Source organism: Heteronotia binoei, chromosome 21 (assembly GCF_032191835.1).
Source record: "Heteronotia binoei isolate CCM8104 ecotype False Entrance Well chromosome 21, APGP_CSIRO_Hbin_v1, whole genome shotgun sequence".
Classification (NCBI taxonomy): Eukaryota; Metazoa; Chordata; class Lepidosauria; order Squamata; family Gekkonidae; genus Heteronotia; species Heteronotia binoei.
Genome location: NC_083243.1, coordinates 85,715,048 through 85,737,366, shown reverse-complemented (window position 1 = coordinate 85,737,366; position 22,319 = coordinate 85,715,048). Strand labels below are relative to the sequence as shown.

The 22,319-nt window shown below is 46.8% G+C and overlaps 1 protein-coding gene across 1 annotated transcript in view; it reads left to right on the top strand.

The window, feature by feature from the left end:
- The window catches only part of SIPA1L1 (signal induced proliferation associated 1 like 1), a 347,094-nt gene that overhangs the window by 180,408 nt on the left and 144,367 nt on the right, over positions 1–22,319 (top strand). The window contains exon 5 of the mRNA XM_060262825.1: positions 3,721–3,788. The gene's annotated coding sequence lies outside the window, so the exon portion shown is untranslated. The remainder of the gene's footprint in view (positions 1–3,720; positions 3,789–22,319) is intronic.

Sequence of the window (22,319 nt, the reverse complement as noted above, 5' to 3'; positions counted from 1 at the left end):
CATAGGTTGAACTAATCTGTTGGATCCCAGTGGGCAGCCATGTTGGTCTGAAGCAATAGAACAAAGCAGTAGACAAGTTCACATTTAAGACCAACTAAGTTTTATTCAGAATGTAAGCTTTTGTATGCTCTTAAGCAGACTTCATCAGACAAGATGGGAATGGAAGCAGCAATTCTTAATATAAATGGGCAGTGTAGACTCATGAGAATGTTTTTAGCAGATTAAAAGAATCACAAATAGGCATCTGTGTTTGTTAGTATTAGGACAAAGCAGGGCTGAAAAAACACTGGAGGGTGATAAAAAGCAGACTGCTGTTGTAGTTTTTAATGGAAGTAATGTGATGTTGTGAGCCGCCCTGAGTCCGCTTGTGGAGAGGGCGGGATATAAGCTTAACATAATAAATAAATAAATAGGTGCGAAGTGCCATAAATCTAGGTAACATTCTGGCTTTGTTAGTTTAAATAGAGGACGTGGTTTTTCAAGAGATTATAACATCCATTATAGTTTGCCATTAGAAAAAAAGGAAGACATTAAAATACAGTGGAGGATGGGTTGCTATATGCAATAAGACAAACAGCCAATATCCCCCATTTGAGTATGTCAATACAAAAAAACCAAAAAACCCCCCAAATATTCTGCTGTACTGTTCTAAAAGACAAATAATATAAATCAGCCATTAGAAAAACAGGGTGCATTAAAGTATAGTGGAAGGTGGGTTAGTATATGTAATGAGACAAACAGCCCACATCCCTCATTTGAGCATGTCGACACAACCCCCCCCCCCCCATTATTCTGATACACTGTTCTAAAAGAGAAATACATTGGAACACTGTGGATGCACAGCTATACTCAGTGAGAGCTGGTTTAGCATATGTAATGAGATAAAAAACCAATATCCCTGTTCAGTCCTGGGGAGGTGTTTGTTCCAAATTTCATGACAATTTGTAATGCAGCAATTTCTTTCTCCATTCTGTTCTTGAAGTTCAAGTCTTATTATCACTTCTTAAAGTACCACTCCTGATACACTTGGTATTCCAAGTGTATCAGGAGAAAAAGGCTTAGCGATATTGATGTGTGCTTTGCATTTTTCAAATGGCCATAGCACAGTTTCAGCACAGTGTTGTTTGCCCGGGTACCTGGCATTGCTGTGACTTCACATTTTGAATTATAGTCTTTGTGACACGTAAAAAACAAAACAAAAGACAAAAGCCTACCAACCCAGCATATTTCTCATTGCCAAAAATACTAATAATGTGATATTAATGCTTCTTGTGGTTGTGTTTATATAAATTTCAATCCTAAGATACCAGGACTTAATAGGTTTCTAAGGGATCTAAGCCCAAATAAATAAATTTTCATACTTAACAAAGGTGCCTTCATCTTTCATTTGATGTTTGGCCTTAATGAATGATCATCTCTTCAGAATATTCATAATGGTGCCTGAAAGGGTGTCTTTATTGTGCTTTTCTTTCCGCCTTAAGCAATGAAAGTGAACCTCTAGAAATATCTTCATATAAAGAGTATATTACAGTTGGATGAATCAGGACATGATACTACAGAACATGTTATTAAAATTCAGTCACTGTGAGGGCAAAGTCCATGGAATGAAGAGTAAGACTGTAGAACTGTAATGTGTACATTTTAATTCACTGCTCTGTAGCAGCTTCTGTGACATTCCACTGGTCATTCCAGACATTAGACTGGTGATACTAAATAGCCACACAGCATGTCCATGGCAATCATATCTGTATAGGGTTGCCAAGTCCAATTCAAGAAATATCCGGGGACTTTGGGGGTGGAGCCAGGAGACATTGGGGGCGGAGCCAGGAACAAGGGTATGACAAGCATAATTGAACTCCAAGATGGACAATTATGCCGCTGATGGACCTCTGCTCCATATTTTTATCCAATTCCCTCTTAAAGCTGGTGATAAGTCCTCAAGTGACATGTGGATCCACCCCCCAATGCAAATCTGCACTTCGCCATGGTCCTGCATCTGGCTGAAATCCCAAAGGCTTTGATGACCAACCCTTTCCTATTGGCAGCTCTTTACCCAAAGGCGGGGGGGGGGGACCTGCAATTTGCGGACGCTAAACCGGGGAAGCCAAAGCCCAGCGACTGGCGCCCTAGAAAAAGGCTGATGTTTCCCCAGGAGCAGGCATTGCTAAGCGGCGGGCGAGCGGAAAAGGCCGGCACGTTGAAGGGAGCCAGGCCTGGGAGTGGGAGGGAAGCTGAGGAGAAGCTGCCGGCGATTCCGGCCGGGCGAAAGCAGGCAGGCGCGTGTGAGCGGCAGAAGCGAGGAGGGAGGTGCCAGCGGAAGAGCCGAGCGAAGAGCCCTCGAGCCGATCCGGCCTGTCTGGAGCGCCCGCCAGCACGAGAGGGAACGGGGCAGGGAGAAAAGTTGGGTCCTCTCGGCCTCCCTTTGGGCACCGCCGGGGGCTCCTTCTCCTCTTCCTCAGCCAGGCCCTCTCCCCTCGCTCCCTCCTTCCCCACCTCGTCACGTGATCCCCCCCTTCCCTGTCACCGCTCAGCGCCCGCTCTGCCGGGGGTTTCCTGAAGTGGCTCTGCTGCAGCCCCTGGTAGGAAGCGAGGGCGCAGGGGGTGGTGATGCGGCTGGAGCCGTCGACGCCTGCGGAGTGGCTGCGGGCACCAAGGCGGTGAGCGCGGCCAGCAGCAACGGAGCAGGGGCTTCCCCCTCTGGTCAGCTGACTTGGCGGTGGCGCGGGAAGCAGTTCCCCCCACCCCCGCTTCCAAATGTTTGGAGAGCGGGGGAGGGGCTGCAAATCGGGGGGGGTCCCCCACCAGGGCGGGGGGGGGGTTGGGAAGCCTATATCTGTAGGGGTTCTGGTGGATGAGTCTATGTGAACATTTGCAATTGGTGGGATAGGGCATGCTACTCTTAAATGTTAGCTCATTAAAAATTATTTGTAAGCAAAATACTTAAAATGGAAAGAGATTCTTACTATCCCTTCTTAAGAACTCGAATAAGACATGAAGGGAACATTTAACATTTATTTTTTAACATCCAGCCTGATAAGAGTTCTGGAGAACTGAAAACTGGCATACTGTTTCATGTCATACTGGCTTGCAAGCCCTGAAGTGAGGGGCTGGAGGCTGGCTACAGGGACTTGCTGTGTTTCAGGAATAGTGGGATGAGACAGCCCTGTATGTTTGGAGAGATTCTGGTAATGAAAAGAGTTACATTATAGTTATATATTATTGTTTGCTTATGTTGGGGTAATGCACAGGGCATGCAGTAGTTACATGGCTCTTTTGGGGTAATGCACAGGGCATGCAGTAGTTACATTGTTGAGAATTGCAAATGTAGCTCTCTGCAATCCTCAGAGTAAGTGTCACTGATTTAGACTTAGGGCTATAGCAAAATGATATTGAAAGTTCTGACAAGTTTGTACACTCACAGAAGTTTCCTCTCTTCCCTCATATGCTCTGACAGTCTGGTGAGAATGAGCAGAAATTAGCAGGATGTCATCAGAATGGAAATTCTTACTGTTTTATTGTTTGTTCTTAAACTAATTTTAATGTTTTTTGCCTTTTACCTGAGGTACATGGCTCAGAACCCAGCCTTGGTTGGGATTATTTATTTCTGTGAATTTATATTCTGCCCTTTCCCATAAAGGCTCAGGATGGGGCAATTAATCAGATCTAATAAATAACAAAAAAATCTTTATTAGTAATAATAATGGTATTGTTTTTCTCCAGGTTATACATTTCATGTGTGGATGTTGATGCAGAAGTCTATGAATTTGTCAAGATGCCATGAAACTATAGTAGGTGTTGTTCTTTCCCAATCTCTTCTCAAGCTATACTTGCCAGCTACACATGAAATCATTCAACTGCATTCACCGTCCATTATGAATTGCATGCTGTGATACTGGAGTGAACTGTATCTTTTTATTACAATACTTATTTATATGTTTTAGTTGGGTTTAATTTAAATCTGAGCATCTGAAGTGAAATCTGGATTTATCAGCCAACTGCAGGGTTGATTAATTTCACCTTCTGTGAAATGGCACATTGCTTAGGCAGTTCGCTTGAAATGCAAATCTCCTTTTTTATTTTTAGCAAACAATTAATCCCTTACAGGGGAATGTGGGTGTAATTGTCAAAGCTAGCAAAGGACTGCTATTAAACCAACTGCCACAGCAGGTGTTGGGTGGAATCTCCTTCATCTCTCATTAGCTAGGAAGTGTTGCTTTCATATTGCAAAGATGTAGAATAAAGTCTCAATAAGAAGTTGTTTCATGTATGCTTCCTGTCCTTCTCTATCAACTTGATTGTTTGGAAGATGTTCCGCTCTACATTCAGATACTGCATTTTATTGTTTCCTCAAAATCTTGTGAGTTGCTCTCTTAATTCCAGTTCAGAGTTCTCCTTCTCCCCCAATGCATGGCAAATACCATCTGTGAGTAAAATAGGGGCAATTTATTTTGACCCAGGTGGCTTGGAAAAGTGTTTGGAATTCTTTCAATAGAAGGCCTCTTGGGATATATGATATTCTTTATTTTCCTGGAGTAGACACTATCTTGCATGCTGTATTGTTTCCCATGCATTTGTAACTGATTTACTTAGCTCAGATGTTCACTTGCTTGCTTACATGTTGCCTGTGGTTGTACAGGCTATGTTTAGAAATGTATTGCTGTTTTACTGGTTTTGTATTTTGGGTCAAAATATGAAACTTCAACAGAAAAGGCTATCCCAGTAATAAGACTACTCAACTTACTGAAATTCTAAAGGACAATGAATGTAGTTTAGCACTCTTTTCTTTTTAGCATAATTAAGGGTCTTGACATGTTTGGGAGGCTCTGCTACTACCAGTGACTTTGCCTCTTTGGATAACACTTCTACCCACCAGTTTTTACACTAGGACTCCCCCTTTTCTCCAAGCAGTATTGTTGACATATTTGTTTAAAAATCAGAGGTGATACGCAGACAAAAGGAGGCAAGACACAAACTAGGTAAGTTTACAAATAATACAGTTTACTTGAAAACATTAGGGACGGGTATTTGGGATAAAAGAAAACAAAAGATGCATTCTATCTTGCTAACTACATCCTAATTCCTACACAGCTGAATCTGCAATGGAGGTTCTTGTTGCTTCTTCTTGCCAGTATATAGAGCTTACATAGAAGATCAAAGCAATCTTACAAACAAGGTGCTAACTGACAGATAGTAAGGTTATAGGTCAACACTTCATTCTTGGTTTTCCCAGGCATACTACAGACATTTCTAATTGGACACAAAACTACATAATGTCATCTTCTGTTTACTAACAACTAACAATATTAGTTTACCCCTGAAATGTAAGCAACCTGCATTTTTCCAACAAGTTCTTGTGTGACTTCAGAAAGGCTGGGTTGTGGTCTCAAGTTTAGAGTGAGAGACAACTATGTAGAAAGTGATATGGGATTGCTCTGTGCTTTACATGCTTCTTCCTCAACAGGGGGGTGGCAGACTGCAGTAGGTGCCTGCTTTTGTGCCTAACCTCATTTGTGACAATTTAAGATTGCCCTTATAAGTGTGAATCCACACTTGAGATGGAAGCGGAGGGGGGAAGTGACCTGCTTCTCTCAGGTCAACTCTAGTTTTCAAGCCATAGAATTGTATTGTGCCTGCCATGTAAACATTTTATTCATAGACATGCATCTTTGACTTCAACATTCTAACACGATACAGGTTAAGAGCAATAGTAAGTTTGGTCTACCTTCTACCCTAGAAAAGACAGGGGAAGAGAGAAAAGCTCATTCTGGGCTAGGGTGTAATAGTGGTTACAATCATTAGGGTTTGTAGAATCTTTCGGGATCAAGTGCCGTGTTCTACTGGAGAAAGTTTTCCTTCCAGACGTTTCGTTCTCAGCTGCGGAGAACATCCTCAGTGGCGTTGCAGCCGGAGCAGGCGCTCTGACCTTCTTGGCTGCTGTGCATTGAGTGGGGCCAGAGCTGCTGGAGAGCTGCTATTTCTAGGCTGGAGGGGGTGTGATGAAAGGGCAATTGGTTTGTGGATGTGCCCATTGTTTGGTGGGGCTTCCTGGAAGGGTAGTGATAAGGAAACTGGCTGTTGAATGTGACCATTGTTCTGTGTTAATTGCTGGGAGGGTTGGAAGGGGTTTGAAGATAAGGAAGATGGTTGTTGACTGTGCTGATTGTTCTGTGGAATTTGCTGGTTGTTCTGAGACTTTCTGCAATTTATAGTCTGTAGGGTGTTTTGCAGAGCTGGGTACCAAGATTGGTGGATGAAAATGCCTTCTTCCTTTCTGTTAAAATTGTGCTGGTGTTTGTAAATCTCAATAGCTTCTCTGTTCAGGCGGGTATGATAAAGTGAGACCGTAGAAAGGACTTCAGTTCTTTCAAAGTGGATGACGTGGTCTCCTTCTTGAAGTGCATGTTCAGCTACAGCTGATTTTTCTGGCTGAAACAAGTGACAGTGTCTCTTGTGTTCGGTGAGACGGGTGTTGATACTGCGTTGGGTAGTGCCAATGTAGACTGCACCACAGGAGCAGGGTATTTTGTAGACTCCAGGGGTTGAAAGTGGATCTCTCATATCTTTGGCTGAGCGCAGCATGTGGCGGATCTGTTGTGTGGGCTTGAAGACTGTGTCAACATTATGGAGTTTGAGAATTTTGCCAATGCGGTCGGTGACAGATTTTATGTAAGGCAGGAAGGCTGTACCCACATTTGTATGTGGCTCGGGATTTGGTGTGGATGGTGTCCTGGGATGGAGGGCTCTTCTAATTTCTTGCTGGGAGTATCCATTGGCCTGCAGTGACTGTTTGAGGTGGTGTAGTTCCTGTTGGAGTTGGCTTGGTTCACAGATGTGTGAAGCACGGTGAATGAGGGTTTTTATAACTGTGCGTTTTTGGTGAGGATGATGATTGGAATTCTTATTTAGATAGCGATCGGTGTGTGTGGGTTTCCTGAATACAGTGTGGCCGAGTTTTCCATCATCTTTCCTGGTAATGAGGACGTCAAGAAAGGCAAGTTGACCATTGTTTTCTTGCTCCACGGTGAACTGGTTACAATGTTTGAGCTGTATTATGTAGTCTGAGCTGGTATGACCAGGTTTGAATCTCTGCTGTTTTGCCATGGAAGCTGGCTGGGTGACCTGGGCCTGTCATAAGCTCTCAGCCTAACATAACTTACAAGATGGTTGTTGGTGAGAATAAGGCAGAGGAGGAGAGAATGCTGTGAAAAGCTGATTTGGGTCCAAATTGGGGAGAAAAGCATGGTTTAATGCCTTAGAAAAATTAAAGAAACTTGTGAATTTATTTTCCTGAGGGCCAGCTAGCCTGAATTCCAGTCTTGTGTCTCAACATGAGTGCTGAAAAGCCAGGGAGAGGGATGGTGCTCCTCCTCTTCCTACTTCTGACTGTGCCAAAATTAGATTTTGGAGCCTTTCTTACACTTCTCATGTTTTTAGAATTCAGGTGTAATCTCCAAAAATATTTCAGGCTATCCCAAAATTCCCTTTAACAACTGTCCAATAACTCCCAACTTCAAATTGCTCCACAGCCCAAGGGGTGGCCCCTGAAGTACTTCTAGCCATTCCAATGTAGCTGTCAACCTTGCTTAGATTAATAGTACACAGAGTCTGGTTCCAAGTGGTATGGACACCGTTCATGTTGATGTTTGTTATGATGGGTGTGCAGTGGAGGCTAAGCCCAATGATCCTAAGAAAGCCTTTCAGCCCTCTTAACATACCATTCTTCCTATTTTCTGAAGCATTCTGCTTAAGAGTTGACGCTGCTCTTTCCCTAACTGAACAAGTCAGTGATGTCTATGTGATGTCTAATTTATTTTAAGGTTTCATCTTTATTGGGCCTGTTGGTACTGTAACAGTCTTGAACTTAGGAAATCAGCGTCTTCTCTATTTCCTGTAGTGTTTATTGGTTACAGATTTCTGGTTTGTACCTGTCGTCAAGAATGTTTGAAATTACCTTTTCGGTGCTTTGTTGGGGGTTGCTGCTTTGGAAATTCTTATCTAGGAGACTGGAGGGCTAGAGGTCTCCAACAGCTAGTTGTCTTTTCTGTAAACCTACCTCTTTTTTGAGCTACAGACAATCTCATACCTTCTGGAATGGCACTGGAGATAACAATGAATCTCTAACATCTAAGTACCCAGTTGGTTATTTGCTTGGACAAAAACACAGTTTCAGATTTGGGAGCAATAAAGCATAAATGCATTAAAAACTGTAAGCATACCTAGCTTCATATTCTGTTTAAAGCTTTCGAAGTCAGTTTTTCAGTTCCTCCAGTAAAACTCAGAGAATTAATGATATGTGACATGGGACCAAATCCTCCTTTCTGCTTGGCAGAATGGTAGGTAATAACCTAGTCTAATTTGATAATTATGCCATTAAAATTTCTTGTGCTACATTTTGGTCTAGAGTATATAAACTAGGGAACAAAGCACATGTGTAATATGGCAGTTGAGGGCATATGCATGACAAAATAGCTACATTTCCATTTCAGCTGTGGGGAATGAATCCCTTCTCTGTTTCAGCTTTTAAATGCAAAAGTGGCTTTAAAAATACTTGTATGCATCTTTATTTTTTATTTTTTATTTATTTGTTATTTATATTCCGCCCTTCCCACCAGGTGGCTCAGGGCGGCTTACAAACATCTTCTGTGTTTGATGTGCTAAGTGCATATTTGGCAACCTGTATTGGGCTAAAAATGTGGTGCAAGAGATAATTCTCAGGTATGCTGAGCAAGTCCTGCTTTTGTATACACTGATATGGAAGACATATATCAATATGTATTTAAATATAGATACGTACAACTTAGGGCTGTGGGTACCTGCTCTTAAATTAACTGAGTTTGTGAACCCTGATACTTGCAGGGGTAAAGCACAACAGATGTTACACTGTAATGTAATTATTTATTTTTGTGTTTTTTATTTGGGCACATTAATCTGCTTTTCACCACTCAGTGTACACTCAAAGCAGTTTACAATGTCAAAAACAACTGAAAACTGTTGATACCACACACTCACAAACATGAAGAGGCAGAGCAGGTAATAGTTCATGCACAAATTGGGCCAGTTCATGATTCATGAACCAGGGTTTGGAGAATCGTGTCTCCCACAATCTCCCCCCTGTCTTTCATCCCTCCCCTAGCCAACCACTCCTGGCAGGCCAGCTGGGGAAACGAAGAAAGATCAGGGAGAGGTCTTCCCATGGACTCTGCTAAGGCTCTGCTGGACTGCCCAGTTTCTACCAGGTAAACCAGCTGAGCCCGCAGAACAGCTGATCCTGCGGGGAGAGGTCTCCCTGCAGGCTCATCTGGGGCTCAGAGGGAAGGCAGCCTGAACTGCCTTCCCTCCTGGGATTGGCTTCCACAGGCCCCAGAGAATGGGATTCAAGTTTAAACCTCTTCTCGCTAGACACATGCTGTAGCCATGGCACAATCTCTCCATTGTATCATGTGGGCCCATAGAATACAAGGGAGAGCACATGGGCTGGAGAGGGGAGGGGGTAGCATTTAAATGCCTCCCCCTCCCTCCCCCAGCCATAATGAACCAATGAACCACAAATCCGTTCAAGGAAAATGGTGGTTAAGTTGGTTCATGCAATGAAATGAACCAGAATGAAACAGCATTTCCCCGGATCATACCCATCCCTAGTTCTGACCCTTGATGGTAACTGGTTCTCACCAAGCAAGCAGCTGGTCACAATTTAAAAGGGAGGCTTTTGCATACTTGAGGGTAGCATTGGCTTCATTAACTGTTTGACTGATGGGAAATAATAGGTGATCAGTTTGCCAGCATTTGTACATTCTGCTTTGCAAAATCCGCTCCAGCTGAATAATTTTCCTTTCTACATGCAAATGCCAAGGAAGATTAGTGCTGTCTTTCATTTGCCACATTAATTGCAATTTGAAACTAGTTTTGAGGTATATCTGCTGCCACTTATATATGTTTGTTACTGCCTGTGTTACAGCAAGTCTCTACAAGTTACATTCAGATTGAGTACATCGTTATTTAACTGAAGGCATAAATTATCACAAAGTTTGTATGATTTACTTTTGAACATATAGATTCTGGGCCAAAGAGCAAACCTCAACAGTGTAGGCTTATAAAAGAATCAAACAAGTTTTGTGTATCCTGGTATTTCTAGATTTATCATGGATACAACTAAAAGCAGTAAGGCATTGCATCGATTGAGGTTAATGGCCATTCCCTTAGCAAGAATGGAATTTTGTTTTAGTGCTGATGTTATAGAACCCTCATTGCATTAGAAAGAGCTGACAGAAGCAGTCTTAAACTATTGCTTAAATTTCTTTTTCAGAGAGCTTTTAGTATCCCATGTGAATAGCTCCTGTTTTTTAATCCATTAAATTACTAGAATTTTACTCAGTAAATTCAGCTTCATGCTTAAGTGCTGGCAGTGAAAAGTGATACATTTAACATTGCTTTTCATGTTTCAGTTGGGGTGCTTTCATAGATTGTTACAAACCTGTGATTCAGGTTGTACCAACCAGCAACATGGTGTTTTATTTTATGCAAATTTTAACAAAATTTGGGGTAAAGTCCATCTCCTCTTACAGGCCAGCTCCCAATTGGTCTCTGACCACTCAGAACAGCTCTGTACAGTGTACAGATGCAGATGTTGTAAGCCGAAATGCCCTCAAAATGAGGTTGGGGAATTATTATGTGGGCACTTGGCTCACTAGGGATCTTTTACCAATGTATACCAGATACACGTCCAGAAAGTAATGCTTAAAATAATAGGGACCCTAATTAAGTAAAACAATTATAATTTATTAGGAAAATATAGGCTTCCATACAAGATAAAATACTTATCAAAACACACATTCAGTCCTAGGAAACATAGATAGAGAGATAGGGGAACACATGGGTAGAGGAACAGGGTGATATTTACCTATCGTAGTCTTCAAGGAAGGCTCCAATGGCGACAAGCGAGGAAGTGGGAGGAGGGACCCGAAACTGATCAGGAATCGGGGATGGATCTATGCAGCGAAAGTTGGGATACTGATAGAAGCACACATGTGGGGAGCTGGGTCAGAGCTTAAATAGACTACCTTGGACCCTCAGGGGATGGGCGGTACGGGGGAGGAGAAAGGGGAGGCTCTGCAGTGACCATAAGGGCTGGACTACTGCAGTAGCCAATAGAAAGTGCATTGGTGACACCTAATTGGGTGCTTGCTCTTGACCAATGGACTTGCCTGGATCCTGGATACCTGAGAGAACTTTCAGATTGAAACGGACCAGGGGGAGGCTCCAAAGTGACAGTTGGAAAGAAGAATAGATGTGACTACTGGGTGGGGAACACTCAAGATTAGGGAACTTATCTGAAAGGGTGACAATAGAGAGTCAGATTGTGGCCTAGGTAACACCCAGTTTGTACAAAGGAACTTGGCTCTAGCTGAAGATGGTCTTCCTCTTCTTTAGTCTTCTTCCTGGCACCAGTCTTTGTCCTGAGTTCTGTTGGACAAAGGCTTGAGTGGTCTGGCAGGATCCACGCCTAAGATATGCTTGATTGCCTTATGCAGAAGTTGAAGCAGCTGTTGGATATGGAGTCAGGAAAACAAGATGGATTCTGGTGGTGTTAGCCTTTGGTTCATGGAAACAGGCTGGAAACTGTTTGCCTGTACAGTTCATGGTGGCGTGGCTTCTTCCACTGCAGCGGCCAAGACTGGGCACACAAGGAGCAGCTGGAAGCTCGTCTGTGGTTCTGGCTAACACCCATCCAAAGATGTAGAATGCTGCTGCAAAGCTGAGGCTTATAGTATCCACATAAGCCTTAGAAACTGTGGGCAAAGTCCACTTCTTAGAGCAGATGTGTGCAAGTCAAAACTCCAGGCACCCTGGCACCCATACTGATGATCACGATGTCCATGTGTATGAAAAGTAGGGGGCTTTTCCTTATAATGTGGTGGGACGGTGTTTGCTGCCACCACTACCACAGAATAGACTTTAAAATTAGCTTCTGCCTGTATCTTCTCAGGTTCATCCCAAGACTTCATCCACTACCTCTCTAGCTGTCTACAATCTCATACTGGGGAAGGCAATGGCAAACCACCCCATAAAAAGTCTGCTATGAAAATATTATGATGCGATGTCACCCCAGAGTTGGAAATAACTGGTGCTTGCACAGGGGACTACCTTTACCTTTTAGCCCTTGAGTAAACCCAGGGGCAACTTGGGCTCTAACACTTGAGGGAAGGTGCCTGAGAACAATCATGTCAACTGCCCAGATAATTTTCCTCATTCCAGAAGTCAACCAGGGCATCAGCAAAAGCACCAGCCCGTCAACAGGAAAATCTCTTGGAGCTATCAGAAAGCCATTAAGTGTCATCTGGCTCTGGGAGCATATGTTCTCTGCTGGCCTGGTCAGTGGGTCGGTCTGCACTTCCGGGTATAGGCTCCTCCTCCTCATCACAGGGTCAGTTCTTCCAATCAATCTGGGGGGGAGTGCCCTATCCCTCACGAGTTCTCCAGTTCGTTCCGGCCCTGCAAGCAGCAGGACGGCTTTCTTCATTTGCTTCAAGAAAGCGTAGAGATCTGGAGTGGATTGCTTGGAACGAAGCACATAGCCAGGAGCATCGGGGTCTGCCCCAACAACACCGGCACAAGGGCAGCGCGCCACGCATACTCGCAAGTAGACCCACTCAGACAGAAGGTGGCAAAGCCCTGTTGTGGTCCATTCCCTTGTTATCGCAACAGGAGCAGAGCGCCGGAGTCGGCACAAGGAGCCAAATCAACCCTGAAGCTGCGTCACGGTAAGCCACTCCGCAGCAGGAAGTGCCCCTGGCGGTCGAGAGTCCTGGGAGCCTCTTCAGGGAAGGGGTAGGCAGGAGCCTTCAGGACGACCGCAGGAAGGGAAGAAGAGTGACGGAGTGCCCTAGTGGTTAACTGGGGGCTTGGTGAAGGCCTTCTCTTAGTTTGCCTTCCCTGTTAGCCGTTTCCGCCTTTCTGAATGTTGCCTCTACTTTCACTTTTGTTTTAGTGCAACATTGAGGCAACAAAATGGTGTCCAGCTACAAGAGCAACTCTCCCAATGAATTTGAGTTACCTCTTCTGTCAGGTTCCTTAGCCTCTCAAAAGGCACAAGACCCCCAAAACCCTGATCTGTCTGGGGATGATGCAAAGGCAAATCTGCTTCAATGGCTCAAGCAAAAAATGTTAAAAGAACTGGGATAGGACCTTGTACAGCAATTAGGTTCCTCTGTAGCTTCTGCCTTGAAGAAGAAAGAGGAGAAGAGAAAGAGGGGCAGGGACCCCAGCCCCACTGGCTCTTATGAGCGACAGCCTAAGCGTCCAAACCTGGGATTAGATTCCCCCATGCCTAGTTCTGGAGAGGAGCCCTCTGATAAGGAGGACGGGGAACTTTCAGAGGAGGAGGAAGAGCAAGCTGCTGGGGTTCAGTCCAGACTCTTTCCCCTTGAATACTATTCAAAATTGCTTCCTAAGATGCTAAGAACCCTTAACTTTGTGGCCACCCCTAAAAAACAGGAAGACTTGGATCCTGATCTCCCTACAGGTTCAGAAGATACGATGTCTAAGTTGAGCTACCCTCAAACTGGGGTTCCCTTGCCAGCAGCCTTTTTTGCCATGGTTAAAGCAGAATGGGAACACCCAGCCAAACCCAGATCCATTCAGCAGATGTTCTCTAAACTCTATTCCTCGGGCCACCAAGAGATTAAAACTGCCAGTGGTAGATGATCCTCTAACTAGTCTGATTTCCAATTCGGTCCTACCTATGGACGCAGATGGTCTACCTAAGGACCCATGTGATAGAAGAATAGAGCAGGCCCTGTGTAAGGAATTTGAGGTGTCAGCCTGGGCCATTAAGGCCTCCACAACGACCTCCTTATTCGCTACAGCAATGTGTACCTGGGCCAATAATTTGGCTTCAGTGGATAGTGGAGCTCCTAAAGAGTTTAAGAACAAGTTTAAAAAGATTGCCCTATCTGCTGCCTTCGTGGCAGATGGTTCCCTAGATACTATGCAACAGGTGGCTAGAGCCATGGCCTGTGGGGTGGCGGCTAGGTGCAACATTTGGCTTCGTAATTGGGATGTGGATGCCGCGGCTCAGACATGAGTGGCGGCGGTTCCATTTATGGGCTCTTTGTTGTTTGGGGAGGGCCTAGATAGGTATCTCATTGAGAATAGGGACAAAAAGAAGGTCCTTCCTTCTAAGGGTAAGGATGTAAAGCAGAAGAAGTCTTTCTCTTCCTTCCGAGAGTCCAAGAAATCCATTAGACCCAGGCTTCTTTCGCTCCTTCAGAGGGAAGTGGCAGCAGAAGGGACAGGATTCCAAACCCTTCTATTCAGGAAAGTCAGACCAAGGTTCCAAGAACCCTACCAAAAAAGGAGGGTCACAATGACTATGCCAACAGCATGGGGAGAATCGGGGGGTGGGGGGTAACTCACTCAGTTCGCAAATGCCTGGCATTGGTGCATGCAAGAGTTATGGGTGTTGGAGACCGTGAGCAAAGGTTATGCCATCAAGTTCCTTTCCCTTCCTCCCGGTCATTTTCATTGGGTTTCGCGGAAACGGGATGTGACCTCTCACAAAGCAATGCTGGCTGCCATTCAACATTTGATGGACATCGGTGCGGTGGAATCAGTCCCGACCTCTCAAAAGGGTCTGGGGGTTTACTCTGTGATCTTCCTAATACCAAAGAAAAATGGAGACTTCAGAACCATTTTGGATCTGAAATGGCTCAACAAGTTTGTACAGACAAGACACTTCAAGATGGAGTCCTTGCGGTCGGTGTTGCTAGCCATTCAACCACAGGACTTTCTGGCATCCTTGGATCTATCTGAGGCTTATTTGCATATCCCCATTCGGGAATCCCACAGAATGTTTCTAAGCTTCTCCTATGGGGGGAAGCACTTCCAATATCGAGCTTTGCCATTCAGTCTAAAATCCTCACCTCGGGTCTTCACGAAGGTTCTGGTGACACTGGTGGCAGAGTTGAGACTGGAGGGTGTGGCTCTATTTCCTTACCTCAACGACGTCCTGGTGAAGGCGGGGTCGTACCAGCAGTGTCTGGAAGACACTCAACAGACCATGTCGATGTTGCAGCATCATGGCTTTGTAATAAATGTGAAGAGCACCCTGGTTCCCACAGAGAGGTTGGTGCATCTGGGGGTGCAGACAGACACGACCATAGACAGAGTCTTCTTAACAGTAGAGAGGAGGGTGAAGCTCTGTTCTTTGTTGAGAGAAATGACTCAACAGCAAAGGGTACAGATAATGTCCCTGGCAAAGTTGCTGGGGCCGATGATCTCATGTCAGGATCTGATGTTTTGTGCCAGGTTTCACACTCGCCCCCTCCAGCTGTTCCTCAGACCTTTCCAGGAGGTTATAAGGAACAAGCTGCACAAATTTGTGACTCTTCCACTGGAGCTTGTAGAGCAATTACAGTGGTGGTCTTGCAGGGGCATCCTCTCCATGAACCGCAGAGGGTGTGCATGACCATGGATGCCAACCTGTTGGGCTGGGGGGCTCATTCACAAGGGCACATGATTCAGGGTCAATGGAGCCCCTGCGAAGCACGGCGCAGCATCAGTTTTCTGGAGCTCAGAGCGATTCACCTGGGGCTGGTAGGTCTACAGAACATTTTGATAGGTTGTCATGTACTGGTCAAGATGGACAACTTGATGGCCAAAGCGTATGTGAATCGCCAAGGGGGGACTCGGGTGAAGTCACTACATGCCGAGGCAAAGCTACTATTCAAATGGGCAGAAACCAACCTGCGGTCAATCAAGAAAAAGAAGAAGAAGATATTGGATTTATATCCCGCCCTCCACTTCAAAGAGTCTCAGAGCGGCTCACAATCTCCTTTACCTTCCTCCCCCACAACCGACACCCTGTGAGGTGGGTGGGGCTGGAGAGGGCTCTCACAGCAGCTGCCCTTTCAAGGACAACCTCTGCCAGAGCTATGGCTGACCCAAGGCCATGCCAGTAGGTGCAAGTGGAGGAGTGGGGAATCAAACCCGGTTCTCCCAGATAAGAGTCCTCACACTTAACCACTACACCAAACTGGCTCATGTGCTAGGGAAGGACAATACGTTAGCGGATTGGCTCAGCAGATGCTTCCTCGACCAGATGGAATGGATGCTTCACAGAGAGATCTTCAGGCAGATAGTGGACAGATATGGTCCAGTAACAGTGGACCTGTTTGCCACAGCAGAGAATTGACAAGTGGAAAGGTTTTTTTCCAAAAGCAGGGACGCAGAGGCAGAAGGGACCGATGCTCTCATAGGTGAGTGGCCCTCAGGGCTTCTGTATGCCTTCCCACCCACTCTGTTACTGCCCAGGGTGCTTCAAAGTGTGATGGACCTAAGGGCGGAGATAGTCTTAATTGCTCCCTTCTGGCCAAGACGAGCTTGGTTCCAAGAGCTGATGAGGCTGTCGGTACTGCCTCCTTGGCAGCTGCCAAGGAGGGACAACCTATTGACTCAGGGCAGCACGTCGCATCCACAGCCGGAACTGTTAAAATTAACACCTTGGAGGTTGAGTGGTCTCAGCTAGAAGGTCTAGGTTATTCCAGACAGGCGGTGGACACAATGCTAGCGTCTTGTAAAAGTTCCACCAATAGAGTGTATAACAACACTTGGAAGGTGTTTGCTTCTTGGTCTACCCAGAAGGGGCGGGATCCGTTGAAAGTGAATGTTCAAGGTGTGTTAAGGTTCATTTCAGCCATTCAGGGGGTTCGAAGACGTAAGTCTCTGTCCTTACACCCACATATTAGAAGGTTTCTGAGGGGTACCTCACTCCTTAAGCCACCCCCAGTACATAGATTTCCTTCATAGAAATTAAATGTGGTGTTGAATGCCTTGTGCAGACGGCCCTTTGACCCCATGGCCTCGTGTGGGCTTAACGAACTGACACTAAAGTCTCTCTTTCTGGTAGGGATCACTAAGACACGCAGAGTGTCAGAGTTGCAGGCCCTTTCGGTCGATAAGGAGCTCTGTACCTTCCATAACGACAAAGTGGTGCTTAGACCGGAACCAACCTTCATTCCGTAGGTCAACTCTATTTTTCATAGATCTCAGGAGCTAGTGCTTCCTAATTTTTGTCCTAACCCCAAGTCACCTAGGGAAAGGGAGTTGCACTGCTTAGATGTTAAGAGGGCGTTTAGTTTCTATATTGAGTGTACTAAGGAGTGGAGGAAATCTGATGTGTTGTTTGTCTCTTTCAGTAAAGCATCTATGGGGTAACAGGTTTCCACTTCCTCTCTGAGTAGGTGGTTGAGGGAGTGTATTACTTTAACTTACAACTTTCAGGGCCTGATTCCTCTGCCCGGGATTAAGGCGCACTCTTTAAGAAGAGCTGCCACGTCTGCAGTGTATAGGTCCTTTCCTTCTTTGGAAGCCGTGTGTAAAGCAGCGACATGGAAATCGGTGCATACTTTCACTAAACACCATAAGATAGATAAGTGGGCATCAGCAGAAGCAGCCTTTGCGAGGCATGTGCTTTAATATGCACTCTAAACAGGGAAGCTGTTCCCTCCCTGGGGCATATAGCTTTGGTATGTCCCGGAAGTATAGACCGGCCCACTGACCAGGCTACCGGAGAACGGAAGATTTGTATCACTTACCATGAAGCTTCCTTCTCGGTGGACTGGCAGTGGGTCGGTCCGGCCCGCCCATAGGTGGTTGAGTGGCTTCCTGGGTTTTGGACTTGCATTCTGGAGCTTACTCCTTCATGCAGGGTAAGTTTACTGTTCTGTGATCTGTAAGGCTACTGTTCAATGAGCCATTCTGTATGGTAAAGTTGAGAGTAATAAAGTTCTTTCTCTCTGTACACTCGATGGTGGAGTATGTGTAACGGGTAGGAGGTGGGAGTTATTTCCTATAGGGGGAGTTGCGGCTTGGAAACAACTGAAGAGCTTTTGATGGATAGGCCACTCCCCCACAGATCGATTGGAAGAACTCATCCTGTGATGAGAAGGAGGAGCCTATACCCAGAAGTGTGGACCGACCCACTGCCAGTCCACCGAGAAGGAAGCTTCATGGTAAGTGATACAAATCTTCCATTTTTAATATATCCCCCACCCCTGCAGAGTCTTGGTATCCCCCAAAGTCTAAACCCAAGCAAATAGTGATCTGTCCACAACAAGGGAACCATTGGCCATTCTTCCACCCTCAACTAATTTTCCCTCTCTCTTGAACAAAATACCAACATGAAGAGTGTAACCTGCATAATGTGGACTATATGCATAATCTTGATTTTCTTGGAACTCTCTCTGGCTTTTAGTATTGTTCTAAACAAATCTGCATGCTGTTTGATACCTCAGCGGAACCATGTGAAGGAGGTGAACATTATTATTTCCTTTTATAATGTGAAATGCCTTATACCACATCAGAACATTGCTTCATTTAGCCCAGAAGCACTCCAGGGTTCCAGACAGAGAAACGTCTTTTCCAAGACCTTCTGCTTAAAATCTTTAATTTGGAGATGCTAATGATTAAACCTTGGGTCCTTCTACATACCAAGTATATGCTTTGGTACCATGGCTTAGACAAGGGGCATCAAACTCATTTGTTATGAGGACTGGGTCTGACATAAATGAGACCTTGTTGTGCCAGGCCGTGTCAGGTAGGGCTGGGCCATGTCAGGCCAGGCCATGTGTATGCCTATTTAAGATTAGGTAGCAGAAATATAAACTTTATAAAGGACACAAACACAATTAAATACTTTTTTTAAAAAAAAGTAAAACATGCTTGAAACATTAGCACTTGGTCTTAAAGGTGCTTTCTTTGTATCTCTCCTGTGCAATCCAGGGAATTGGGCAAAGGAAGCTCTGGCTCTTTCCTTCCTCCCCCAGGGGAGGAGCCTCAGCCAATAGAAGGAAGAGAGGCATGGCTCAATAACTCTGCTGTGTCGTTCGAGATAGACTGGAAAAACAAGCTCTGCCTCCCCCCCTTCCTCCCCAAGGGAGGAGCCTCAGCCAATGGAGAAAATAGAGTTTTTGCTCTGTAGCTCCCATGTGATTGAGCAACCCTTGAAAAGCAAGCTATTATGCAGAAGGAAGCAAGAGATAGGGAGAAGGAAGCAGGTGACAGCCAGTTGCTCAGGGACCTGCTAGGAGCCTCCAGGGGCCTGTTAGGAGCCCTCCAGGGGCCAGTTATGAGCCTGAATTGACCCCTGGGCTGCATGTTTGACACCCCTGGCTTAGATGCTTAATGTGCTGCAGTATGCCCACTGAGCTGGGATTTGACTCCAGCTCTCCTATATAAAAGCATGGATCATCCCACCAATGCATCTCCCAGTCCTCCTCTATTTTCTGCTGCGATTCAGAACAATAATAATGGCAACAGCATTTCCATTGTTTCTGGAAAGTGCTAGGAGTTGGGTGAGGACAGCACTAGGGTTATAATTGCTCTCAGAATAAAGTGTACAGCAAGCAGTCCTCTCTGCCCAACTGGAAAGGAAGATTTAAATGCCAGACATCATTCTGGGAAATCCTAAACATATGAAGCTGCTTTATACTGCATCAAACCATTGGCTCATTAGCATTATCTACTTACTTTGGCCGCGCATCAGGGTCTTATGTGGAGGCCTTTCACATGACCTGTTACTTGATATTTCGACCCGATATAGTGGGGGTGATTGAACCTGGGGCCTTCTGCATGCCAAAAAAGTTCTGCTATGGAACCATGGTCCATTCCAGTCTTCAGGTTGGAGGATGTCTGTAACGTATAAAAATGATTTCCCAGGTGTATTTCTGCATGCAATCCCTGCAGCCCATCTGGTCTGACTGTCCATCAAGAACGATGGAGAAGAGTCAGTGTCACGGGCTGGGGCCAGGCCAGGCGATGTCCAGGGCCAGTCCAAGGCCTGCAGCTGGGTAGCAAGGAGGGTCCAAAGCGCCAAAACTGAATCACAGTCCAGGTATCGTAGGTCAGAGGTTCAGAAGCCGAAGTCAGGGGGTCCAGAAGCCGAAGTCAGAAGCCGAAGTGGATGCTAGAACGTCAGGTAAGTAACTAGTTGCTTCCACAAAGCCTTCTCTCAAAGCCCACAGCTATATAGCCCTCTGCTGTCTGTTGCCCATTTGGGCTAATTGCTGACTCAGAGGGCAGCCAGGATCCTGCTGAGACTCAAGCACCCTCACTCCTAGAAGGGCCAGAATCCTTTCAAAACTCAGGGCTCAGGGAGCGTCTTGCTCGTGAGCGTGCCTCCCTCCTCCGATCCCTGAGGTCCTGACGAAGGCGGTCACGCACACGAGCCACCCGAGAGGGCGAGGCAGGGGGGCTTGGATCTTCTCCAGCAGGAGGCAGGGGCACTGGTGCAGGTGGCAGGGGCACAGTTTCCTCTGCAGGCTCGGCTTCTTCTGCAGGGCCCCCAGCACCCATGACACTATCCCCCCCCAGGGCCCCCCTCCGTCAAAGGGCCTGGGAGGTCGAGGTGGTCGGTGTGGAATTGCTGCACCAAGTCCGGAGCATGAAGGTTGTCCACGGGCTCCCAAGACTGGTCTTCCGGGCCGTATCCCTCCCAGTCCACAAGGTACTGGAGGCCTCCATGATGGTACCAGGAGTCCAGGATTTGCCGCACCTCATATTCTTCTTCATCATCCACCAGCACCGGTGGTGGTGGCGGTGGGGAAGGAGGCCGAGCTGGGTCAGGGGGTGCAGCCGGGACAAGGAGGGAGCGATGGAACACAGGGTGAATGCGGAGGTGGGGTGGCAACTGGAGCCTGAAGACGACGGGGTTGGGTCCAATGAACCGCGCATCCAGCTTGTGAGACCGACCAGGCCGGCGCAGGTAGCGAGTTGCGAGCCACACATGATCCCCCGGCTGCACTGGAGGGCCCTCTTGCCTCTTCCGGTCCGCAGCCAGTTTATATGCCTCCTTGGCCCGCTGTAGCTGCTCTCGGAGCAAGTCTTGGCTGGCACGGAGTTCTTGCAGGTAGGCATCAATGGCGGGGACATTCGTGGGTGGCAGGATTGCTGGGAAGAACCGAGGGTGGTACCCGTAGGTTGCAGCAAACAGGGTCATTTGGGTGGATGAATGTTGTACGCAAACTCTGCTAGGGGCACCAGGGTGGTCCAGTCATCCTGCTGATGACAGGTGTAACAACGGAGATATTGCTCTAGCGTGGCATTGGTGCACTCCGTCTGACCATCCGTCTGTGGGTGGTAGGCCGAGGACAGGTGCACTTGAGTACCCAGGCTAGAATGGAGGGCTTGCCAGAACCGAGAGGAGAACTGGGGGCCCCGGTCTGAGATTAGGTGGGCTGGGAGTCCGTGCAGACTAAAGATGTGTTGCAGGTAGAGCTGGGCCGTCTCCTGAGCTGTGGGAAGTTTTGGGCACGGAATGAAGTGGGCCATCTTTGTAAACAGGTCGACGACCACTAAGATACAAGTCTGACCCTTGGATCGCGGAAGTTCTGTGATGAAGTCCATCGAGATGGTATCCCAGGGTCCTGAGGGTGTGGGCAAGGGCTGTAACAATCCTGGGGGTTTGGCTGGGATGTCTTTGGCCCGTCGGCAGACGTCACAGGAATTGACATAACGGGCAACATCGGAGCAAACTCATGGCCACGAGAATTCCCGTGTCAGCAAGTGGGTGGTCTTATGCTGTCCAAAATGCCCAGTGGGTAACGCGTCATGGGTCAGGCGTAGCACTTCTGCCCGCAAGGGCCCGGGCGGCACATAGAGGCGTTCGCGGTGTAGCAAGAGGCTGCCTCGAGTCGTGAACTCGCCTGTTGAGCCATCTTGGAGTGCCTGGAGGTGTTGCTGGACCCAGGGATCATTGGCCTGGCTAGCACGAATGTCCTCCACGAGTGCTGGTGAAGTGGAGGTGGCTGCAAACACTGAGGGCGGCAGGATGGGAGCAGCAGGCGCGGTCTCAGTTGAAGCAGGGGCGTATTCCGGTTTCCACGAGAGCGCATTGGCTTTCCGGTTCTAAGTATGGGGGATGTAGGTGATCCTGAAGTCGAAGCGGGAGAAGAATAGGGACCACCGGATCTGGCGCTGGTTGAGACGGCAGGTGGTCTGGAGATGCTCCAAGTTCCGGTGGTCGGTGAGCACTTGGACAGGGTGGCGAGCCCCTTCAAGGTAATGTCTCCAAACCTCAAAAGTTGCCTTGATCGCGAGCAACTCCCTCTCCCAGATGGTATAGTTCCTCTCTGCAGCAGTGAGCTGGCGCGAGTAATAGGCGCAGGGCTGGAGTGGCTGGGACGGCTCCTCGCGCTGGGACAGCACTGCTCCTAGGGCCACGTTGGAGGCATCAGCTTCCACCGTAAAGGGAAGCTGGGGGTCGGGGTATCTCAGGAGTGGCCCAGTGGCGAAGCGGGTCTTCAGGGTGGAGAAGGCGTTATCGG